We start from the raw sequence: 13,003 nt of genomic DNA on the forward strand, positions 1-13,003 counted from the left end.
AGAGTAACTCCCGGCCTACTCTTGGGAAGCACAACTCTAAGCCTACTATTCCTTTTATTTAGTTATTATGATGTTTATTTATTTTGGTTGATTTCGGTTTTTGGAATGGTGTCTCTCTATGTTGGGCTAATATCCTCTTATAAGTGAGTATACAGCGTGCATGTTTTTCTGGGTCTAGGTTACCTCACTCAGGATAATTGTTTCTAATTCCATCCATTTGCCTGCAGATTTCAAAACTCCACCCAGTGTGGGATCGGGACAGATGCTGGGACTCTCTCTCTGCTGGACTCTGGATGGAGCGCTGAGAGTAATATGGATGAATGGAGAGATGGAAAGATCCAGAAGGTTCAGGAACTCCACAAGATCATCAAGCCTGGCGGATTTGGACCCAGAAGGGCCTGCACAAACTGTTTCACCAACTGAGGGCAATGCATGCAGAGAACCTAGACCCGCTGTTCAGCTACAGCCGATGGACAGCTCATTCTCCATGGTTAGCGGTGAGGAGAGCAGGGATTGCATCTGACAAGAACTCTGGTGCTCCTGATTTGATTGCCTTCCCTTGGCAGGGAGACGATGCAGGTAAGCAGAGGAAAAGGTGCAGGCTATCCAATGAGACCTGATAGACTGTGGTCAGACAGTGTGGGAGGTGGGCTCTCCTTGTCAGAGGTCCAGGGGAGGGAAATAGGATGGAAGAGGGAGGGAGGGTGGGAACAGGAAGATACAAGCAAGGGGATAACAATCAGGATGTAATATGAATAAATTATAATTTTAAAGAAAGAAAGAGGGTCTCATGTTGCCCAGGATAACCTCAAATTCACTATGTAGCTTAGGATGACCTTGAACTCCTGACCCACCTGCCTCCACCTCTCCAATGCTGAGTGCCAGAATTGTAGGTTCGAAGCCTGCCCTTTAGCAAGGCTATCTGGCCTGTTCCAAATGCACACATCAGAAGAACCAAAGGAGAGGGGCCAAAGCCCAAAACACATTATATAGCACAGGATGGTGTAGACTGTTATAGCATCTGACAGTAACTGAGGCCAGAGCAACTGAACAAAACCCAGACTGGCAAGCTAGACCTACAGCAGTCCAAGGTTCCCAGATGCAGGAAAAGAAAAGAAACAGTGGTTGAAAGCAACTACTAGTAAAGAAAGCACAAAAGTTCCTATCTGTAAAATAAAGCTATAGGCAGCATCTTGCAAGCTGGTCTGATATACATTTGAACCTAAGATTCCATCTGTGTATTAAATGTATGTGTGTGTGTGTGTGTGTGTGTGTGTGTGTAACACAGCTGGCATAGAATTCCTTCAAGGCTGAATATCTCCCACTTCAGCAGAAAGCTGAGTGTGATTAATGATGGACCCAAACCATGAAGGTCCCCACTGGAGAGTAAAGTAGTTCTGGCTATACCAAAACAAAACAAAGAAAAAAAAAAGTCCAACAAAACAACCAAACAAAGAAAATATGTACCAACTAGAAGTACAGTACATGAGCCAAAAGTTTTATCCTGAGACAGAAAGAACATGTTCAGTTACTCAAATTCATCCAGGAGAGGATCACTGTATGGCATTAAATATATATATATACACACATACATATATATCTCCAATAAACACTTGTCTTTCAGAAGCACAGGGAGAAATTCTAGGTCCCTCTACAGACACCAAACCCAGCTTCCACATGGGGCCAGTGCTGTTGGTTCGGGGACCATGACTGGTGAAGTGGGACTTGAGGGCAGCTCCTGAGGAAGCGAGGTAGTTCACACTTTCAAGCCCGAATTTAGTCCAGCTGTTGGATCCACATTGGAAGAATTTACAATATTAGGTGGAATGGAGTGGGAGGTGCTTTAGCAGCCATGTGCCAGGGAAAAGGCCATCTATAAGGCTGACCGTGCAAATGAGGAAGAGTGAACGACAAAGGAGTTCATCCCCTAGTGGGTAACTCACTCTTGAAGATTCCCACGCGTGCATGTGCCACCCCCCCCCCCTTGCCCACACACCACTGTTCATGGCACAAAAGAGAAGGTGGGCAGGCTGGATGTGTGTAAGTGTGGATATCCGGCAAGCAGTGAGGCCTGGGAACCGGGGTGAAATGGCTAAGGACAGTGTTTGCTGCGGGTCACCCAGTCTCTCCCTAGATATTGTGTGCCACAGCCCATTGTGTGGCTGAGGTCCAAGGTGTGGGCCTGAGCTCCGGAAGCTGCTTGTGAGGATGAATGCGTCAGGCCCTGTTTCTTCCAGGCCAGAAGCTTCCAGCATGTCTCAGGAGAGGACAAGGTTGCTGGACGGGTGTTCTAATGGGATTGAACATCACAAAACAGAGCCCAGCAAAAACATGGATCTGCAGCTACTCGTTGGCCCAAATCACCAAGCTGCCCTGGAGCTGGAGTTGCTGAACACAAGAGAGAGGAGGCATCTTCAGAGCAGCTGGCTGCAATGGTCCCCAGCACAAGACAGGTTGGAACTGGTCATTCTGAATCCACCAGAGGCTCAAAGTGTGTGAGTTCCCATTGAAGAAGCCTCCAGAAACCTGCCAGCTGAGCCCGCTTAGCCAGCATCGCCCAACTGTGAACAGTAAATCCACGAGAACCCTGCAGATAGCCACACCACCTCCGGCCCACAGTGTCACTGACCAGTCCCTCAAAGAGCAGAAGGCCAAGTTGAAGTCCCCACGAGATGCTGGCTTGATGTATAGATTGGTGTTTCAGACCCACATCCTGGGAGCTTCACATCCCCCAGCTCCGTGGACGACACCCTCCCTTCTCTGCTGGAGGACAGTCTTCTTGCAGACCTGAGGTGAAACCCAGGGGTGAGCGCTCCTCCTAACATGCTCAAGGCCCTGGGTTCGAGCCCCAGGACAACAAAATCGAGCTGCTAACCGCAACCCCTGCCAGGCATAAAGATGCACGCCTGCAGTCCTAGCAGCAGGGAGGCCACAGCAAGGGGATCAGGAGTTCGAGGTCAGATTGAGCTACGTAAAAAGCCACTGTGTCAAAACCACCAAAGGGGAAGGAAGAGACAAAAGGGGAAAAGGAAGAAACGGATGGGAGGGAAAGCGAAGGATGAGGAAGGAAAATCACCAAGGAGTTCTAGACTACCAGAACTCAAGGATGAAGACAATATTAAATATCCTAAGAATTTATAAATTTATAAAGTCAATGTATTTATTTTTTATTTGTTCATTATTTATTTATTTATTTATTTTTTTTTTTATTTATTTATATGGTGCTGAAGGTAATTGTTGAATTCTACTGAGGTGCTTAGGTACTAACTGAAATACTCCTGTTGGTCTCCCATATACATACAGGACTGTGCAGAAAACCAAAGTGTGTGGCCTGAGTTGCCATGTCTACATTTATGTGTATTGCCGTAGACAAAAGTTGCCCCCGGCCTTAAACAAGAGAGGCCACCCTGACAATGAACAGTGCTCAAAGCAGTGACTCGTGGCTGTCCACGGTGCTGAGAATATGAGATACTTATGAGCTCACCCCTAAAGAACATATTTTCACCTCCTGCTCCAAGGCTCAGGGAACACCCGCAGAAGGGAAGACAGGAAGCAAGTTAGAGCTGGGAGGTGGAGTTACATGAAGGGCTCTGGAAGGCTGTCCTCCAGGCTCCCACGGCCACAGCAGTCATCAACTCACAACTGTGCCCTCCTGCACTGGGCTCACATAGACTAGCCCCAGCTACAATCATCACGGAAGCAGGAGGGGCACACGGGGCTCTAGAATTTACCACTCAAGCGCTGGCTCTTGATAGATCCCAGAAGAGCATCACTGTCTTCTAGTTGTGTGCCCACTGCTAAGCCCACCGGGCTCCAACAGACAGCTCCAAACCCATGGTCCTATAAACTGCCCTGGTTAAACCCAGCGGGTCACCAAACAAAACAAGTAGACATGAATTCAGAGAGTAATTTGCAGAGATGGGTGACAGGGAGGGGAGAGAGTTACTGAAAATGACCAAGGACTGAGATGACCAAGTCAGGAGGCAGTTATCATGTGCATGCGGTAGGCCTAGGGACATGGATTCCAAAACTGAGTCCCAAGTTCAGTTAAATAGAGACATCCATGCCCTCTCTTGTTCCCTTACCAATCTAGAGTGACATATATTTTCATCATTGGATAATCAAGTTTGTCTAAGTAAGCAGAAACGTTTCTCCAAATGGCAGAATTTACTAAAAGCCATTTACAGGGCAGAGCAGAGGGGGACGGAATCTAGTTACACACAAGTCATAGTGAGATACTACAAGGGCATTAGCCTGTTGCAAAAGTTTGTAATTGTTGTATAACAAATGTTTCCTAAAGACACAAAGACACAAAAATAAAAAACAACATATTTGCAAAGGGGAAAAATCAATTAGACATTGTGCTTCTTAGTAGCAACACAGACAGCTAGAGAAACAGGTCAGATTTTTTAAAATTTGAGATTACATCTCAATTGTTATCCCCTCACTTGTATCTTCCCATTCCCCCTCCCTCCCTCTTTCACCCTATTCCCCTCCCCTAGGTCTGTGACAGAAGGGGGCCTCCTCCCCCACCATATGATCACAGCCTATCAGGTCTCATCCTGGTAGCCTGTTTACCCTTCTTCCTCTGAGTGCCACCAGGTCTCCCCATCAAGGGGAAGTGATCAAATAGGGGGCACCAGAGTTCATGTCAGAGTCAGTCCCTGCTCTCCACACAACTGTGGAGAACGTGCTGTCCATTGGCTAGATCTGAATAGGAGGTCTATGTTTACTGCATGCATTGTCCTTGGTTGGTACAGTAGTTTGAGCTGACCCCCCTGTGTCCAGATCCGCCACCCTTAATGGTCTTCTTATACTCAGTCAAACTGCAATGTACTCTGCACATTCACTTTTTAAGGAAGCTCTTTACTGTACCAAGATCATCAATAGAACTAGATAGAAATTATTGTCTCACTGGATCATTGCACATTACATATGCATTGAAGAATCCTAATGAATACCATAAATATATGTATAAAAATTACATGCAATTACTTTTTTAAAGGAAGGAAACATAACATTGCAACCAAACCCTGGATATATAGCTCAGGAAGGTTCTAGAGTGACTACTTATAAGGTAGCTACAGCATAGCTACCTAACTAGTGAGGAGCTTGCCAGGGTAGGCATAGAGCCCGTTTGACAGAATTACTTCCAAATACAGAGAGGAGCCAGTGTGAAGCCCAGCACTAGAGAGGGCTTCCTAGAAAATGAGCAAGAACCAGGTTCAACTCCTAGCACTGCAAAAATAAAATACAGATATAGAAAGGTTGGGTAGTATAAATACATAGTAATCTTAACATGCAAAAATTGCTTAAGCTGAAAAGTAAGGAGAGGAAAACAAGTTATACTAAAAAAGTCATCACAAGTGCCCCCCCCCCCCCCACGCACACACTTCACCATTCAGGCCTAAGGTCAATAAGTTAATTCTTCATTCATTAAAGAATTCCATGAAGATAAATTCTAAATTTAATTTTAAAATACAGTGAAGGGCTTGTGGTGTAGCTCACCGGCATCATACTTGCTTAGCATATGTAAGGCTTCAGGTCTTATCCCCAGCGTAAGAATCACAGTACACATCCAGTCAAATACACGCACACATATGTAGAAAAACAAAATTCATGGTTTTAATTTTGAAACATGGTAGAAGCCAACAGAAGAAATAAAGATGGGGTTCAAAGCGGTTGTCTTCAGTAGAGTGTGTCCAGACTGAAGAGGTAGGGCTGGGGATTAAGGCTTTCCAACTGTTTAAACTTTTAACCCTGTTTAATGTTGTTTTACAGTAACTTTACATTTTGTAAAACTAACAGGCATCCAGATACAACTAGGAAGGAACAATTGTTCTTTGGGGTAATTTTAGGATGACCACACCACGTGAGCAAACTGCTTATTGAAAGGTGATGGTTGGGCTCAAGGACCCAGCTTGTTCTTCTAGTACCCCCCACCACAGAATGGTCTGGAAACCACTTCTATCTGATAACTGCACCCAACATCTGCTTCCTCTGGCCAGCTGCCATGGAGGAGCCCCAGGCTCCTGGACGGAAGCGGGAGAGTTCTGGCCTGTCCCCCGAGGGCCTGACAAGCAGCAGCATTAGCACAGCCTTTGTCATCACCCTTGGAGATGAGCCTGCTGGATTTCAGCACTCTTCTCTTCCCTGCTCTCCACACAGGGAAATGCTGAGTACAGCCTGTAAGCGGAAGTCACTTTACTCTGAAGGGCACTGACCTTACTAAGTTTTCTGGCTCTTTTCATCCTCTGCCAAATCCCCGTAACATTTTTTTTCTTTCTTCTTTTCATTGGAGTCACATCCTTCTTTTCCCAGTCAACAGCCTGAGGGCTCATCCACTCCAGCAAGTGCTTCCCCATTCAGGTCTATGGAAAGTCTACACTGTGTATCCATCCCCCCCTCCCCACCCCATTTCAATAGGGCGTAAATGAGACCCAGAGAGAGACAGCCAGGCAGGCAGGCAGGCAGACAGGAACAGCCTGCAGAAGTTTTGTTTTTTATATGGCAATCTCTAACGTGGCCACATGAAACATCCTCCTTAGTCCCACTCTGTGCCTTGCAGGCTGAGGGGACTGTGCAGGCAGACCAACAGCACAGTGCCCTCTGCTGGCCAACCACCACAGCAGCACTTTGTTCAACACAGCACTGCGGCGGATCTCTGCAACTCCACAAATCCTCCAAGATATGATGCTTAAGGTAATGCAAGTTAGTGATTCTGAGGAGCAAACGACTCTCTGACAGGGGGTGCATATCAGATATCCTGCACATGAAATATTTACATTACAATTCATAACAGCAAAATTACAGGTATGAAGTAGTATTATAATAATTTTATGGTTGGGGGGTCACCACAACGTGATGAACTGTATCAATGGGGCACAGCATTCGGAAGGTTGAGAACCACTGAAGTATTTGACTATTTTCCTGTACTTTGTTCTTATACAGCCACTGATGGGTAATTTATGTAAAAACACACTAGCCATTGCTAAGAAATTCTATTTATCTTTTCATTTAATTTACAAACACAGAACTATATTCATATTTTGTGGGTTCTAGATGCGAGTGTACATATAAAAGAGGACATAATAATGAGAAACTCAACACAAATATTCATAAGAGATTTCCTCTCAATACTGCAAAGATCCCTGCAAGTCATTCTTGTTAGTGGTTACTAATACCCTACAATTTATTCAGCAACTCTGCCATGAGCATTACTTTATTTATATATCACAATAAATATATGCACTTATATACTCATGTATTTGGGTGAGCATAATTTCATAAAACAGATTTCCTGAAGCTGAATTAGCAACTCTAAGGGGAATATGTCTTTTTTTTTTTTAAGTAACATTCACATTCCTTAAATTCTAACTAATATATTTTTGTTCCCAAAGGACCATAGGTATTTAATTTTAATATGTAGCCTAGAACTTCCCCCAAATATTTTCAGACTCCACACTTTACACAAGAGGAACTCAACTGCTATTTTGTGCCTTTGCCTTATGATGCTGGGAACTCAGGAGCTGTACCGGGGCAGGCAAAGGGTCTTCCCCAAACAACAACGGATACTTCTGCAAACAATAGGCTTTTACAGCACTGGCTCTCATGTCAAATAATGTATCACAATCACATTATTGTTTCCTGATCACTGTTAAAGTCAGACAGATCTTAATGTATTTTGGAGCAAATGGCTTTACTCCAGTTTCATTTCCTCATATATTTTACTCATTTTGCTCTGTGTGTGTGTGTGTGTGTGTGTGTGTCTATTTGTCTGTCTGTCTGTCTGTCTGCATGCATGCATACATGCAAATATGAGCCTCTGTGTGTGTATGTGTGTGTGTGTGTGTGTGTCTGTCTGTCTGTCTGTCTGTCTGTGTCTGCATGCATACATGCAAATATGAGCCTGTGTGTGGAGGCCAGGGAAGGAATTCGGGTGTCAGCTTTGGGGAGTCAGACTTTCTCCCAGGTCCTGATGAAAAGACAAAGTGAGCTAGCTGGCCTTGCCGGTCTGGGGCTGGAGCCAGTGCTTTGAAGGCATCAGGGCTGTGGCTGGAGCCAACTCTTCCCTTGGGCTGCGTTTATCAGTCCTGAGGCAGCTGTGTCTGAGACAATCCCTCTTCTCTTTGCCAGCATTGTCTGAGTTAGCTGTCTGGCGACCTTGGCCATCTCCCCCCTGGAATCAGTATAAACGATGCTGCACTTCTTAATAAACTCGCTTGGCATAAGCTTATCCCAGACCCCCTTACTTAGGGGGTCTACTTTTGTCTTTCTTATTCCTCAATCCCTGCTTCTCCCACTCACCCTCAGGACCCTTATTCCTCCAGGTTTGGGTCTGTCAGCTCTATCTCTCTCCGCCTCATCCCCTTCGGACACAATCAATTTCCCTCTCCCCCCTCCCCTCCTCTCTCCTCCCTCCTTCCTCCCTCCCCTTCTCTGCTCTCACTCCTTCTCTGTGCCTATAGCTAGGCTAAAAGTCAGGAAGCCCTCACAATCTTCTCACCTTTTGTCCCCCACAGCACTTGTGTGTGTGTGTGTGTGTGTGTGTGTGTGTGTCCATGTCCAGCTTTTTGTGTGTGTACTGGAGATACAAACTCAGATGTCCTGCAAGCAACCACTCATTCCCACTGAGCATTGTCCCAGTTTGGGTTTTTAGGCTTTGGTGTTTTTAAAGTTGTTGTTATTTTTCTATTTTGAGATAGTCGCACTGAGTAGCCCAGGCTAGCCTTGAACTTCAGCTCCTCCTGAATATATTTTCTAAATGCTGGGATTATAGAAGGGTACCTGTAGACCAGTATTCAGCTCTTGTTTTCTTCTTTCGTTCTTATTTTAATTCTTTAAGTATCCATTAGTAAGAATTCTGGGCATTGTCTATTAACTATTTGTGCTGCACTAAGACATTTCTGAACCACTGACTTGTATTGTGATTTTCTGATAGGACCTTTCACCTACAAAGAGGCACTGTACAATGTAAACATTCCCCCCAAACCTTACAACCTGTTTTATGAGATCAGGTATACCTACCACTTTGTGGCATATACCCAAAGGACTCTACATCCGACAACAGAGACACCTGCTCATTCATGTTCATTGCTGTTCTGTTTACAATAGCCAGGAAACAAAAACAACATGGATGGTCATCAAATGATGAATTGATAATGAAAATGTAAAACATTTACACATTAGGATATTTTTTAAAGATTTATTTATTTATTATTATGTATACAGTGCTCTGCTTGCATGTACTTATGCGTGCTCTGCTTGCATGTACTTATGCAAGCCAGAAGAGGGCACCATATCCCATTACCGATGGTTGTGAGCCACCATGTGGTTGCCAGAAATTGAACTCAGAACCTTTGGAAGAGCAGGAGGCGCTCTTAACCACTGACCCATCTCTCCAGCCCTCACATTAGGATGTTATTCAGCTGTTAGGAAAAGTGAAACTAGCTGAATGTGGTGGTGCACGCCTGTAATCACAGCTCTGGGGAGACAAAGGCAGGCAGATCGCTGTGAGTTCAAAGCCAGCCTGGTCTCCAAAGTCCAGGACAGCCAAAGCTACACAGAGAAACTCTGTCTCAAAAAACCAAAAATGAAAAAAAGAAATGTGCTACTATGTGGCTGGAGAGCACCTGATCTTGCAGAACAAATTCAATTCCAAGGACCCACACAGTGATTCAAACAATCCATAGTTCCAGCTCCAACACAAATATAAATGTAACCAAAGCACTCATATATGTACAATAAGATAAATATCCTTTAAATTAAAAAAAAAATACAAAATTATGAAACTCAAAGAAAAAAGATGAAGCTGGAAAATATTCTGGATAAAGTCACTGAAACTCAGAAGAGAACTAGCACACCCTTCCTCTAATTTATGGACTCTATCCTTTACTCTTTAGCTATGTGTGTTTCATTTGAAATATCAGTAGAAGTCAGGAAATAGGAAGGGCTGTGGGGGCGGGCTTTCGAGAGAGGGAAGAAGTAACACTGAAGAAACAGGAAATGGCTCTAATGGAACAGGAAGAGTTAAGTGGGGAGATTAGAAGAAGAGAAAAATTCATATGAAAAACAACTACTGAAGAAGCTTTCTAAGATACAATCACACGTGTACATGTACAAAAATAGATGAAAATATCTTATTATGGGTGACAATAGCTCATCTAGGCATCACAGGATAACAAATAAAACCTCCAGTACCGGGTAGGAGTTGCCTCTTTTTGAGCTGTTGGCCAATGGGGTCCTAGAACCACACGCTATTGCCAATATTCTTGGTTATTCTCCAGAGCTTGATAGTAAGACACTATTACCGAAGACATCACATGCTTGAGTCGCAGAACATGAAGGAAGAAAACTGGTACTGAGCTGGAGCTTCTTCCTCATTGGCTAATTTTTATAGTTCTGAGAAAAGTAATAATCAATCTTATCTAGCTGCAAACCCTGTAAGCCATAACAACAACCAGCCTGGATGCAACCATGCAACAACCATGCCTTGAATACAATAGTGGTACAACTGTCACAGGAGTAATCAACCCCTTTATTATTGAATTTAACTCCTTTAGAGGGGACCCACACCTGCACCATTATGAGGGCCTAGAACCTATGGTCAGATGGGTGGTAGGCCTCGGGGACAACCTACTGCTATTACTCTACTAAAGAGACATTGAGTTAAACTGACATCTAATGACTCATCATTGGAACATAAGTTAGTTCATTATCTCTCAAGCCTCATCATAGAATGTCTTATTCGGCAGGTAGAAATGAATACAGAGACTCCCAACTGTCAAGATTCAGAAAATAAGAGAGTATGGAATACCCAAGCCTAAATGGAAACTCTATAACACATGCCCTTCTGTCCAAAGATCAGGAGTCATTTCTCCAGAGGAAGCAGAAGGCCCATAGTAGACCATTAAGGGACCGTATAAAACGAGGAAGCTGTTCTCCAGATACAACAAGGTAGTCGCACATTCGAATTCACAGAGGTTCTGACAGCAATACCCCAAGCATAGAAGGGGGGTGTCACCATGAAGCCCTCCTCCCCCTCGCTAAGGAACTACTGACAGTTGATAGCTACCAGGAGAGGACAAGTTAGTTTTCTTTAAGTGTGTGGCCCCTGGAAGATCTAACATGGTCCAGTGGGCAAACACACACTCAAGAGTGTATGGGCAACAGCGATTGTACTGGATGAGTGTTTTTAACTGAGGACACAAAGTCGGGAGGGTAGGGATGGGGGTGGATCTAGGAGAAGATGAAGAGGTATGCAGGCAATCAGAGTACAATGTATGGAATCCTCAACGAATTAATAAAATATGTATTTAAAATTCTCTATTCTCTCTCTCTCTCTCTCTCTGTGTGTGCGTGTGTGTGTGTGTGTCTCTGTGTGTGTGTGTGTGTCTCTGTGTGTCTCTCTGTGTGTGTGTGTGTGTGTCTGCTCTTCAACAGTCCATTTATAGTTATTTTTGTGTCAGTTTTTAATCCTGAAAATTTTGGGTTGGACATCATGACTAGAAGAGACTGTTTCCATCTAAGCTTCTCTGACGATTACTTTAAACTCATACACTGCATGCTCTGTACTAAAAGCAAATTCTCAGAAGATTTGGCTTCTAAAACTGCTTGTGTCATCATTTTAGCAAAATGCACCGGAAGTTTTTCTATAACTCTCTGCATGAAGATCAGTGATTCTAATTACTACTGATATCAAACTCACACGTCTAAGACAAATCCATAGTATTTGCTCAATAGTTTGCTCAATTTCTTATGTCTATTTTAATATTAATTATTTTATAATATAATTAATATAACAGATAATATGCCTCTAAAGCTGAAGACAACAGCTACTCTAAGGGGTTTTTTTTTTCAAAAATGCAAACAATGAAGACACATAAATTAGACAAATGCACAAACACTCTAGTTAGAATAAAAGAGGTTCTTCATCAGAAGTTGAATTATCTCCCTGTACAAGAAACCCCTGTAACTCTGATAACACAGAGGGTTGTATTTACTCCACAGAAACTCTGTGGAGTCAGGAGACCAAGTGCTGGCACGGACAACAATGTCCCGGGCTTTTCTCTACTACATCACCATAACTTGGATTGGTCCTTTATTGTTCCCCCTTCAGATTCCTGGCTGAATCCCCCACAGAAGGATGGAAACTGGAGGTTTCTAAACTTCTCTCCGGGATTGGGGATGTCCCTGGGTTTGCTCAGTCCATGTGCTGTGGGCCCTGATCAAATTCCACAACCATGTCTAGTTTTGAGTCTTCTGCACGAGGCACAGTTGCTCAGAAGTCCCTGTTTTACACCTTCCCAAGACAGTGTGTCTCCTGGATGTGACTGCTTTGCTTTATTTACAGGATCTGCCCCGCCCCCCCCAAGTCCATCCCCAGAGGGAGTCAGAGAGCTAAGGTGCCAAATTTGAACAGGGACCTCTATATGCACGGCATAGACCAAAAAAGAGCAGAATTAATGGTTTGCGTTTGGGGCATGACCAAATGAAAAACCAAACCAAACCAAAAACATCTGCCATCTCCCCTCAAGTGGGCCTCACTGAACTAGAAAATAATCAAAACACTTAGAATGCCACCATTGTAACATCAGTTATGAGGCTGCAGGTGCTACTGTCAACTTGAAAGGAACATTTTCCTCCTTATATCACCCAACAAGAGAGTGACAAAGGCATTCTCTATCTCATGTCTGTCCAGCCTGGCTTATGAATCTTTTGTTGAAATTGAGTCTGCTTTGAGTATCAGGAACATGATCAGCTGTCCATTGAAAGTACCCGGGCTTCAATATTGGACAGGAAAACGATTATTAATGGTCTCATATTGCAATAAGGCTCAAAGCCTGAAGATTTCCGGAGACAGGTAGTTGGTTATTTCTTACGTATCTCATCACTCCCAGGGCTGCTGTGACCTGTTAGATGTTCCTATTGCTACCTCCTCCTGATTCATGGCCAGCGGCTTTCCAACAGGAGAACGTGGGTCACGCTCAAAACCACTCTAGGA

The 13,003-nt window shown here is 44.0% G+C and overlaps 1 protein-coding gene across 1 annotated transcript in view; it reads right to left on the reverse strand.

Annotated features, from left to right (window-relative positions):
• LOC127201973 (phospholipid-transporting ATPase IB-like) overlaps nucleotides 1–13,003 on the reverse strand; it is a 135,265-nt gene that overhangs the window by 11,599 nt on the left and 110,663 nt on the right. The window lies entirely within an intron of this gene.

This window comes from Acomys russatus, chromosome 18 (assembly GCF_903995435.1).
Source record: "Acomys russatus chromosome 18, mAcoRus1.1, whole genome shotgun sequence".
NCBI lineage: Eukaryota > Metazoa > Chordata > Mammalia > Rodentia > Muridae > Acomys > Acomys russatus.